Source organism: Halichoeres trimaculatus, unplaced genomic scaffold (assembly GCF_033239565.1).
Source record: "Halichoeres trimaculatus isolate MK-OKI-2021-1 unplaced genomic scaffold, fHalTri1.1 fHalTri1_scaffold_23, whole genome shotgun sequence".
Classification (NCBI taxonomy): domain Eukaryota; kingdom Metazoa; phylum Chordata; class Actinopteri; order Labriformes; family Labridae; genus Halichoeres; species Halichoeres trimaculatus.
In genome coordinates, this window is record NW_027437201.1 from 12,247,514 (window position 1) to 12,260,353 (window position 12,840).

General features: G+C 40.0%; 1 long non-coding RNA gene across 1 annotated transcript in view; it reads right to left on the reverse strand.

Annotated features, from left to right (window-relative positions):
• Nucleotides 1-311: 311 nt before the first annotated feature.
• Nucleotides 312-12,840, reverse strand: part of LOC141785240 (uncharacterized) — a 49,137-nt gene continuing 36,608 nt past the window's right edge. The window contains exon 3 of the long non-coding RNA XR_012597509.1: nt 312-549. This is a non-coding gene — a long non-coding RNA (uncharacterized LOC141785240). The remainder of the gene's footprint in view (nt 550-12,840) is intronic.

Here is a 12,840-nt window from a genome sequence, read left to right on the forward strand (position 1 = left end):
TAAGACCTCTGACTTACCTCCTGCTCATGTTGTATATATTGAACTGTTACCTCTATACATCAACACACAGGTGCAAACCTTCATCTCTCTTCTCTTTGTCACCTTTCAGGTGGATTTGATGAAAGACTGTGAGTTTTCTCATGGTGATGACGCACTTGGTCTCTGGTGTAGCTTATATGCTGGAGGCTGTTTGGTTCTTTTAACATTTAAAACACTGTAATCCCCTAAAAAATGTGTAGGAGCTTTGATTTCAACCTCTGGTGAATTAGCCGTCAAAGTCCTGGATATATGTTTCACTAGATCCATCTTAAAGTCTGCTTCAAGGCCACACAAACCTGCACTGGCTTCACACCATCCCTCTCACCTCCTTGTGAGTTCTTTAAACAGAGGCTCCACATCTTCCTACGTAAGGACACACTCGGTTGTCGTAGGCAGTGGTTTACGTTGGCAGGAGCAGGTGGCTGGTCCTGATTTGATTAGACTGATGACGAACAAGGACGACCACATGGGAAGAAAATGGTTGCGGATTCATTTCCTGAGAGTGAATTTCTGTGTGGAGGAACAAAAAATCTCTTAAGTTTGTAAAACACAAAGTACCATCGTACCAAAGGCAAAAAGTGAATGTATGGAATAACTAAAGTAACATTTATTGAAAACATGAAATATTTCATTGTTTGCCATTGAAATAATTCTTTAGAAGGTACACAAGTTCTTTTCACATGTAAAATTTTATAACCTGTTGACTGGAAATGCAGCAAAAACAAAGCAAGTGCAACAGAGGCAACATTTCAAATCAAGAAGCAAAGAGCACTGGTAAAAAAAAAAAAAAAAAAAGGTATAGAGTTGTTTGCCTGGACTGACACAATGGATCTCTTCCCACCAATACCAATTGAGCTTTAAGGGGCATCGGTACACCGATAACCGATACCACCGATCGGTATCGGTGCATCCCTAGTTTTAGTTGCTGAAAACTTGTCTCCAAATAGTTATAACATATATCATATAAAAGCTAAGGATCTCTGTGGGCATATACAAAAACACAACAGAAGATAAACTCTTGAGACCATGAGGAAACAGCTAACTTTAGGGTGTATTTTAATCCTCCATATATAATCTCTGAACCTAAAGACAACATATAATGCCCTGGGACATAAATGTATACATAGTTACTTACAGATTAGACTTCCCTTTCTGCGCGAACTTAAACACCAACATTTCTTTCACCATCAGTCGACCATTAATTGTGCCCGTTAAACCCTTTCTGGTAGTTTTCAGTATATAATAAGTTACAAAGAAGCTTCACTCCAGTTTACCACAGTCCAATAAGCTCCAAAGAAAGCCAATTTTCTTGTGGCATACTTACAAACAGAAATGCATGATCATCTGTTAATGGGTTTACAAAGATTTCAGCAGTAGATCTGTAAGTTCTGTTCAAACTCAATCCAGAGTTAACATTAAAACCTCAAGAAAGTCCAGTGGTTTGCCCCCTTCCTTCTATAGCATCAATGGTTACAACTCTCCAAACCAAGTAAAACACTGGATCCACACATTTCTACCCAGGAAATCTCTCTCTCTCTCTCTTCAGGAAATCTAAACGCGGACCCTCAAGCTGAAGTTGGTGTTGCAGGAGATATACGCCCAAAAAGATAAATTCAGCAACACCAGATCACTACAGATGGGAGGCATGATGTGTTTACATTTTGCCTGTTTTTGCTCATCATACAGACTTTGATTTCCAGCATATATCTAATCCTGGTGCAACTGGTTAATCACGGTAAGAGTTGCCAAAAACAGAGAGAAAAATACTTTTTATCCATCCCACGTGTTGCTTCTGCAGCCAAACAGGAAGTAACAACAAAAAGCAGCATTCATGAGTCAAAACCTGCAGGACTGAACTAAGGAACAATGTAAAAAGCCAAACAGCTGCTGTGTGACTTATTAACCACGCCCAGTTGGAGCCCAGTAGACAACATCTTAACAACTGCTCTCAAAATTACACTGTGCAGTAAAAGTGATGAAACAGGTTTAGGTTTTCAGTGGCTGTGTGAAAAAAAAGGTAATTTATCAGTTTTAACATTTCTTTCACTTCTTGCTCTAATTTTCCTCGCAACAATAAAGGCAAAGCCTTAGTTTTCTGTTTCCCCCAGATTGCCATGCCTCTGTGTATATCAGTAATTTCTCTCTATCTGATCCCCCGTCGCTTAAAATCCCACCTGCCTGCCTGGGCTTTTTGCCGGAGCTTTGTTGGGCTCTGAGAGCAGCTTAATACCTGTGGCTGATCTTAAACCAGCAAAAGGCTTTCTCTCCGGCCTCCCACTGCACCTCATTTCCTTTCACCAACTGTTGTTTGTAAGAAAGACGCAAACAGGATTTGTAAAAGACGGAGGTTGAACCGTGGCATTAGAGGGGGGTGCAGGTGGGTGTGGAGCTGATAGATTCAAGGTCTCTATTATGAATCCAAAGCAGCAAAAGAAGAAACCAAGTTCTCTCAGGGAGTTTGGATCATTGCATGTCCGTCTAGGAGTGGATGATATCATAAAAAGCGGTTGCAGGGTCTTGTTCTTAATCAGTGTGGAAAAGGACAAATCCTTTGCAATCATCCGAAATGGCGATTCATCAAAATTGTTCCCGGCAGGGTTTTTTTTGTGTATCTGCTTGTTTGTTGAGTGTAATAGAGTCAGGAGCCTGTTGTGTTCAATGTGGCAGACTTTCAAAGAAGCTGAAACTCAAAGGGAGCGCCTACAGCATCCATTGCATCTCAAAGCATCGAATGCCGTGCCAAGGTAAATACGGCGGTAAGCCAGCTGATTTGTAACAGCACTCACCTAAATGGATACCACTCGTTTGGAATGAAAGCAGGCCTGTGTACAATGACAAATTCAAACCAAGAGTAGATGTACTCTGTGGCCAGTGATCACAATCAAGCCCAAAGACACTAATACCCTCAGTCTCAATCTGTCATTTAGCCCACTTTAAATCAAGGAGAGCAATGGAAAACAATTCAGGGCCTCGGAACAGGCGCGGTCAAATGGGGCTAAAAGAAAGCAAATTGGATTAGTAGTCTTCGATCATTCAATCCCACCATTGATCTGCAGCCAGAGGAAATATCTGGATAGCTGCTGCAGTATCTAAAGTGGGATTGATTGGGAGAATGGGACGGACACGAGCTGATTAGTTGATGCATCCAATCACTTCTAAGTTTCACAAACACACAGTGAGCTCTAAACTCTGTTCACCTCTAAGGGACATCCACATACACACACAAACAGCATTAAAAGTGAAGTTTCCAGAAAATTGTTGTCAGTCGGTTGATCAAGCGTTTTAAATCTGCTCAGATGATCAGTCTGATTATTTGCTTATAATCAGAGTGTAAGGTCAAAGGGCCAGCTTTAACAAGACATGGCAACTTGTTCAACAACATGTTAAACAATTTTGAACACAGAGAATTAAAAAAAGACCTTTTGGAGCTGGGGAGCTCAAACAAAAGGAGTGAATAGGCGGTGGCTTTCCTGTAGAGTAATTAGATCTGTCCTCAGAATATCACAGAATCTTGTGCAGATGTAAGTTCAGGAAGAAAAAGAATAAGTCATGTGTGTTTGAAAGTGTACACCCCCCACACACATACAGAGAGACATGTGAAAATTACTTGTATTGACTGAATCTGAAGGCTCTTATGATTCAAATGAGAGAAACTCACTAAGTGCCGCTTTTTCTGCTTTGCCACGGCACAGTGGGCTGATTGGACTGATTTTTCTGGTAAAAGAGGCCAATCAAGACCAATTCCAGGTTTTGATTTGCTTTCTGGGGTTTTCTTCAAAACTAGATTTTAAAAGACTGCGAAAAAATTTGAAACGTACCCATTCAAAATAAACCAGTTAAGGTTTCTTCCTCAAAAATTTTATTGCATTTTTGCAGCTAGAACAAATGAATAAGCAGTCATGGATGTACCGTCATAAAGCAGCAGATTTTTTTTTTTTTATGACAATGATTTCTGAAAAAAAGCCACAGTTGCCAAAAGAAAAACATGATGGTGACATTGTTTCAAAAGCAAAGGGCAATTCTGGAGTGCTGAAATTAAGCCTTAAAGAAACAGTAGCTCAAATGAAATTTTCATAGATCTAACAAAGTTTACAAAAAGGCATCAGAAGTCCTATTGAAACGTTGGCATGTTGGTTTATTAACAGTGAGGGTGCAGATAGACTTCAACTAAAGCCAAAACTATCCCCAAAGCTTTTTACTGTGCAACATCCTGAGTAAGGCTACTGGAGCCAGAAGACAACAGAAATGTTTAGTTTTGAGGTGATATATCACAGCATTCAATATAGACATAAGAGCACTGCTCCACTTTGCTTTTAGTCTGGAGTAAAAGCCTCTTTTGCCTTCGTGCCTGAGCAAACATTGAGTCTCTGGTATTGATCAACAGCTCCCATCGGCCCCCATCAGGTCATTTTGTTCTCCGGGGCAATAAAAGCCTTACTTTCTGAGAACAGCTCTGTGATGATATGAAAACTTCCGACACCAGCAGCTCTGCCTGGTTGCATTATGTTTCTGCTCATTTTCTCAAGTGTTGCCGATTCACTATTGTTCACCAGGAAGTGAACAACACATGGTCAGACCAGTTGGACTGCAATCAGGTTTCTTGTTTATCTGCAGCCCCCTCAGCATGCTTTTCCTGTGTCCTGTGAGGCTGTTGTTCATTTTAGTTGAAAAGCATTGAAGCATGTGAGAAAAACACACATGCGTGACGACACACAGTAAGGCGTGGTCTGCTGGAAAATCAATTCTTATGTCAGTGGTGGACATTAGGGTGAGAACTACAGAAGAACTACAACGGGTTGGATTGACTTCTACTAAAGTTTCAACCCTTTTACATTTCACTGGGTAGTGTCAGTCTCTGGGTATCAATAACCACTAGCAGGGGGAAAAACCTTCTCACTGCTGCTTTCAGTCTTCAAACCAATCACTATGTATGTAGCACTTGTGATGTCAAGCAAACCTTGCTATAAACTAATTAGGAAACTGTGATGGCTTCACAGAAATAAATCCTGTTTTCCAATATCAAGCTACAAAAAGATTATGGGAGTCATGTTCCTATCTGTTCTGGATTACAGTGATATAATGTACAGGCATGCAGCAGCTTTATCTCAAGCCCCTGGACTCAGTTTACTACTCTGCTCTCTATTTCACGACTGGTGACAGGTACAACACGCTTCATTGTCTCTTTTATGAGAAGGTTGGCTGGCCATCTGTTAATCAGAGACAGAACAAACTTTGATTTCTGGATATTTTCAAAGCATTTACTGGCAAACTACCACCCTACCACTCAAACCTGATGGGTCCTAAATGACTCATAAGTAAGTGACTCCAAAAGTCCCTTGAGTCAAAAGTGAATTTGGCAAATCTGCATTTTTATATGATGCCCTTTTGTTTGTTGCTAGGCCCAACCCGTTGTGGTTGCCTGTTACAGCAGCTCTCTCTTCCTTGTCTGTTTCATGTGATGTTTTCATCTCTTTTTCTACATCTCTGCATTTGGAGTGGATCATTACTTTGTATGGTTGTTGGTCGTGGACACCAAACTGGTTTTGTCTGCAGTGATATTTTTTACTATTTTGCTCCTGTGTTTGTCTTGTTAGCAGTCTGTAGCATTTCAATGCTAACTGGTGCAAGGCCTGATGTTTCCCCACAGGGTGAGGACAACGTGCTGGTACTGAGGTGCGAATTAAGAAGTGACGTCATGGACCTGTCCTTCCATCCATCGTTATTGGGAACGCGAGACGTATCTCCAATAAGATGAACAAGCTAGCCATGCTAACCCAGCAACAGAGGGAATACCAAGGTAGAGTAGCATCGTGGTATTCACAGACATGGCTAACAGAGCTAACAACAGACACCAACACCACATTGGAAGAACTTCACCTGCTGTGAGCAGACAGGATACAGGAGATAGAAACTGAACAGACTGCTGAAGAAGCTCAGTCCTGGACCCTGTGGAGGTGGAGACTGGCTGAACTGGACAATGATGGACAAGCTGTCATCATCTATTTTCTTATGGGCCTTTTGGCACTTTCTATACACTTTCTTTCTTTTGTTTTCTGATTGCTGCTGTGACTCCTGAATTTCCCCTTGGGGATAAATAAAGTGTTTCGTATTCTATTCTATTTTGTTCAATTCTATTCTTAGTCTTATAATACAATCCAACAAACTCTTAAGACAACAACTTTTCCCTTTCTTTCAAAGTTTAAGAGCTTGATTACACTGTAAGGATGTATCTTACACTGTGGCTATGAACAAGCATTTGAATGGTATCATCGTGATACCAGATGACCGTGAGACGTTACAAATAGGGAGTACAGCTGGGGAACGGCTTAAAAAACGGGTGACTCCCCCAAGAATCATGAGTGTTGGGGGGGTCTGTTAGTGAAGAGGTGGGATTATCTGGAAGGTTATAAGGATCTAAGTCACTTAACGCATCGACTACAGCGGGTTAGCACTGCCCACATTTGCAAAACTAGTTTTTCATCTCTCAGTTGTCACCAACAAGTAAATGGATTGAGTAATATGCACAGTTCAGGATAGCACGGAGTAGCTCGTTGTTGACATGTGATGATTATTGTTTAGTTTTCTTTTGTGGGTCATAAAGATGCATCAGTATTCATTTCATCCTGTTTCATAATCAGCTAGTTTCCCCTCACTGTTTCAGGTGAGCTTTTTTATCCAAAAGGTGAAGCACACTCTTGAATTTATTTCTCATACCCCCAAAAATCAACACTCTATATGCCCATAAAACCTTTGGCAGATATTTCCCTCTTTCCACATTCACTTCAAAGCAATAATCACTCAATTTATCTTTTGAATTTCTACGGATAAAAAGGCCTGTTTGTAAATCAGAAGACGCTTCCATTAAAACTGAAGGTGGATGCTTTAAACTCATGGCATCTGTTATTTAAAAGATAGACACATGGAGATGGTGATAACATACATGAAATATCACCATCATTATTAACCACCCTGAGCGCCTGACAGACGGCGCCCATCACAGAATGGCCAGTGTTGTCTTATCTGGGCAGCGGCAGATTGAAATGTTAATGAGGCCTTTTGATCAACAGCAGCCCTGTCTGTCAGGCTTCGCCTTTAGACTGATCGTTTGTTTGTTGGGAGGATGCAAAAACAAGCCTAAAGTCCAATGACCTCTTCAACAAAAAACTATTTGTATCTCTTAATTCGACTGTGTTCTCTGGTTGGTTGGTTCCCCCTTATTCACCTCCTGCCGAGTATTGATTTAGTCCTGAAGAAAAAGGCAGAAGAAGAAGGTCTTTGATGGGGAATGAGGATTTGTTCAAGAAATCCCGTTTGGGAATGAGTTTCAAAGCTCTCAGTCTGGCAAACATCAGCAGAGAGAGCGATGGTGAAAGGGCTGAAAGAGAAGCAGAGATGAGATGAACTAGAAGGAGAGAAAAGGAGAAGGCTGAACATATTCAAGACTAAAGAACAGATCTTTGATGTTTCTCAGTCTCCACGTTACAATGAAGAATGTAACTTCATTATGTCTCACAATACAGGCTCCAGCGTGCCTCACTATGTGGCAATCATCGTCACTTAACCATCACTGAGCCTCCTCTGCACAGTCTTAATGTGAGCGCTGATTGCAAATTGATCCCCGGAGAGGGATCTGTCACACAGCTTCACACACATCCTTTTGAAGTCTTTCTTCACCTTTTATCCAACAGTTAGCATAAAAATAATTACATTTGCCATGATGTCAATCTAAAAGCTTCGGTCAGAATTCTTCATTTCTTATTTTAGAAAGCACCTGGTGCTGTAAAAACATTGTACATGTGAGCATCTGAACAGGTTTCAGAGAAAAACTGATTCCCAGAAGAAATGATGCATCTGTTGCCTCCTCGAAACGATCTCCAATTTTCTCTCCGCTCACAGCAAACACTGAGCTGACAGGGGTGTACAAGGTTCTGCTGTTTGTGCTAAAAAACAAAAAAAATCAAACAAGAATAGCTCTGCATATTTTCCTTGAAATGAAGAAATAGTTCCTGAGAAAAAAAATCAGAATGAAATTGGAATTCATTTTTGTGAGGAAGCAGGTTTATTTGCACAGATTGTTTGTGTGCATGTGGTGTGTGCGTGTGTGTATCAGTTTGTTAGGAACTAATCCTGCAGACGACAGAACCAATCAGCCTAACAGTCTGTGCACATTTTTGATCCTGTATGCAAAGAGATGTCTTGTGCTTGCCCTGATAAACAGTTTTTAAATGGTTATTTAGTTACTGCTGTCTTCTAAAGCATCAATAGGAGCTGACTTTTCCGTTTACCTACAAGGTTTTCATGGGCCGAAAGGAGAGGAGAAACTTCTCTAGATCTGAATCCTGTTTTTAAAATAGACAAGCTCATGCCAGTGGAGTCTCATTTTGCCTTTTCGACAGCTTACATGCTAAGATGACTCATAAAGACTTCTCATCGTCCATCATGTATGTGGACAGGAGGTAGCTGGAGCTGGCTGCGGCACATGGATCTTCTGTCTGTGAAGATTAAATAGAGATGTCCTTGCTGCTAAACGACCCATGAGACCTGTCAGCTCAAAGAGGATTGTGTACAGTTTAAACCTCTACAGTGACCCTAGGCCATAATGACCAACGGAGTCGTGGACAGTAGATACTTTTTGTCCACGTTGCTCTGCAATACCCCTCCAAGATGTGTGAGGGCAGTGTAGTCTGTACAACTATCAGATCACTATTTTCCAATCCCACTAGGTTTTCTGCTTGCTTTTTCACGGCAGGGTTTGAGCAGGCCATTCTTAAAATGTTATAAATACAGGAAACACAATACCACTCAGCAGACTAATCACAGGGTCCAGTCGTCTCTGTGTTCCACATCCTTTTATATTGTTACATGTGAGAAGAGGTGCCGGTCAGGCTATACAAGTGGGCTTTTGCGTCCAAAAAAAGGGCTACACAGAGCACACCATAGACAACACCATTGGTTAAACCAATAAGTGTAATCCAAGAGTTCTGTGTGAGCTGCTAGCATAGACTGTATAAAACATAGACATAGTACAACGCCATGTCTGTTCCTGAAACAGTGAAATTAAGCCATTCAACAGCCACATTGGATCTGACTCAGGCTTTGAACTTTCTTTCTAACAGCTATAGAGCCCCTGTTGGTCAAGTGAGCTAGGCTCTGTGTCTGATTGGACAATCAGACAATCCCAATATCTTCTAAACCAAGGGTCCTCAACCTGTGGCTCTGCAGCCTCATGCAGCTCTTTGATTCCTTTGCAGTGGCTCTTTGTAGCTATAAAAAAGTATTATTGAAATAAATAATTTTATTTTTCCTCAAACGATATTGATGATTAAAGACACGACACTGACACCAATTTAAGTTTCTAAATTTCTGTTAAAGATTTTATTTATTTATTTATTTTTTTTTTTTTGGGGGGGGGGGGGGGGGGGGGGGTTGAAAGTATTTTTTTTTAAGAATAAACAAATTCTTCCTTTTTTTTGCAACGTTTTTTTTTAAATAAAGCATTTGTTTTTCAAAATCGCACTTTTTTATTTTTAATCTTTCTTGCAAAATTAAGAAATTTTGGCAATAATGAAATTTCAAAAATTTTGAAATTTTTACCCAATTTTACATTTCATTGTTTTAAATCTTTGCAAATTTGGGAATTCATTTATTTTTTTTGCAAATTTTTGCAAAATTATGAAATTTAATACATTTTGCAAATGAAATTTATGATAATACATAGTTTTATTTTATTTTTTGCCAATTTATATAGAATAAAAAAACAATACAGTACAGATTTACAATTTTATAACCACAAAAAACTTCTTGTTTAGATAATTTTCACTAGATTTTTACTATTTGCAGAATTTTATACACTTTTTTTGCCTTTATTGTGAAGATTAAGCAGATTTTGTGACTCCTAAATGACTATTATCCAGGAGAGCTGAGGGAAAATGGCTCCTATGAAAGTAAACAGTGTGTTAGTGTTTTAGACCTAAGCTGTTTTGAACTCGGGTGTAAATATGTTTTTATATGTTTTAATTTTTATTTTTTTTAGCTTGGTGTGTACATGGTTTTTGATCTTTTTGCAGTCAGCCCCGCAAGGATTTCAATGAACAGCAACTTTGAGCACTTCTGGTGGAGAGCAGAGGAAGCTGACCTTTATGAGGGCTGGACAAACTATTTTACATACATGTGACAATCAGTAGATAAAGCCAATGACCTGTAAGTCTGCTACACCGCCTCCTTGTAGTAACGACACAGTAGTCCACCCATGGATGTTTTTAAGGGGGACCAACAATTTAAACACAGCAGCTAATGCTGTTTGTGTTTTATCTGTTTCTGTCAGTATTTGACGCCTGCTTCCCTCCTATTAAAGAGTGTTCAAATGTGCACTTTCTTTTTTTCCATTAAATTAATTCCAGCTCTCTGAGGCTAAACTGCTCATCTGCTGCATGAAACCCCTTCCACCACTACTTATTCCATCAACACTCATCCACACCCACAGTCACCTTGACCCACAGGTTAACATGTTCACAGAGCAAACAATATGTTCTCAGAAAGCCCATGACCTCAAACGATACAACATTTGTAGAGAAATCTGAAAAGGTAAGCTATTTATGTGTGCCGACACACCTAGGATAAAAGAAAAACACCTGAGAATTGATAAAATGTGGTTTAATTCACTGTCATTTAGTGACGCTCATCTTGTTGCTCAAAGGAGTAAAACTGTGTGGCTTGTACTCACAAATATTACTTTCATTAAACAGTCACACGCTGCTTAATGGTCTGTGAAATTCTCTAAAATCTTTGGTTTAACAGCTTTTATAAACACTAATTTATAAATCCTGAATAGAAGGAGAGAAAATATTTTCTATTACATCCTGAAAGGAGCGTTTAAAGACTGCAGGGTTTCATTCTTTCAGAAACTAAGAATATGGACTCTAGCTGTGAGGCACTGCTGTTGAATTTTAAAGAAATATATGCATTAAAATAATATTTATACTCCTTCACTTTTCATATGGTCAAGCCTCATTCAATAGTAGCCTGAATGACCCCACTGCAGATAATTCCAGGCTCAGTACTCTGTAATGGAGAGAAGAAAATGAGATTTGGAATATTTTGCATATTTAAAGAAAGGAAGAAGAAAGTTAAATGAATATTTGCAGGATGGGGGACTGGAATATTTATTTTAAAGTATTCAGACTCAGTTTGTGATAAAAGCAACAACGACATCTGTAAGTCTTCTTGGGTTTGGTGTGACAACCTAAGCACGCCTGGATTTGGGGCTTTTCAGCGTGTCCTCAGCAGAGCGTCTAAAGCTCAGTCAGGTTAGAAGAAATCCCTCAATAAACCCCCGCTTCAGGTCTCTCCAGAAATGTTTTGATTGGGTTCAGGTGAGAATCCTGACCGGGCCACTCAAGGACAATCATAGTGTGATCCCCAAGCAGCCCCAGCATCACCTGGGCTGAGGGCTACAGCCTAATGTCCTGTTTAGCCAGATCAAGCTCTCTGATCAAGGCTCCATCTTTGGCAGTTTTCCTCAACCATGACGGTGTTACTAGCCTCTGTTACAGCCCCATTAATGAGATGTGTGCCTACCGTTTTAGCAGTGTCATCTCATTTTTTACATCATTCAGACTAATTTTTTATTTTGTGTTTTTTCATATCATTTTCATCGGTATGTGAGAGGAATTTTAAAAGTATCACGTCCTTGTAAGTGATGAAAAACATTTCTGCCATTGTGAACAGCGGTGAGAAGTTGAATGCAACACATTCATTTTTCAGTTCAATGAAGTAAAACTACAATGTAGAATTCTTGCTTTGCCATGAACTTTATACTCTCAATTCCTTTTTTTGAGACGGTCAAGACCTCAGCCTTTTCATGATACAAACATGCTTTTTTTTCTCTCAGCCACAGAGAAGTTTCTCTGTGAAACGGCCTTCACAGAATCTTGTTTCTCGATCTCTCAAGTCCTTCAGTTTCCTCTTTGGAAACTTCCAGCGAGCATTCATGTACTGAGAGAAGTTCTTTTCAGGCTACTCCATAACAAAGCACAGATTTTTCAAGTGTTGCATTGATGGATTGCCTTCTTGGTGATCTCTCTTTCAGAGGCCTTTCTTCCTCGATTGCTTGCTTCGACCAAGCTGCCAGCTTAAGGAAGAGTTTTATTTGTTCCATACTTCAATATCAGAAGTTTTTTTACTCTTAGGAGCCTTCAACGCTGCAGAAACTTTTTGTCACCTGTTCTTTTCCACTACACTATCTGAGCTCTGCAGGCAGTTCCCCTGACTACATGCTTTGGATTTTGCTCAAATGCAGATTGTCAGGTGTGTGATCTTGCAACAGTCCGTACCTTTCAGTCATGTCACATGTGCTGATGGATTCCCAGGGGAACTGGAGGTACCTGAGCCAACTCGCTCAATCTGTCTAATGAAAAAAAGGGACTGCTCTTTGTTTTTGTATGTTTTAAGGGTCCCATATTATGCAAATATTACACAATCACTTTATTAAGTCTTTTAGTGAAATTTGTGGTTCTTTGGCTTTCCTCCTAGCCCACAAAATGTGATATTTAATGACAAAACCTGTACTAAGTAGTGCTTGTGAATGTAAAATCCTGACCTAAAATGAGCTGTTTGGATTTTGGGGATTTGCTGACGTCAGCGATTCCCTTTTTTGACCAATCAGGAGCAAGTCTGACTTGATTGGTCCACCGGAGCAGATACTCCTGCATCCCCTCCCCGCCACATGCACAAGCTTCCCATCACGGGAGAAGACAAGACTAAGTGGCAAGAGTTCATTTATCAGGAAATGTGCCAGCTACA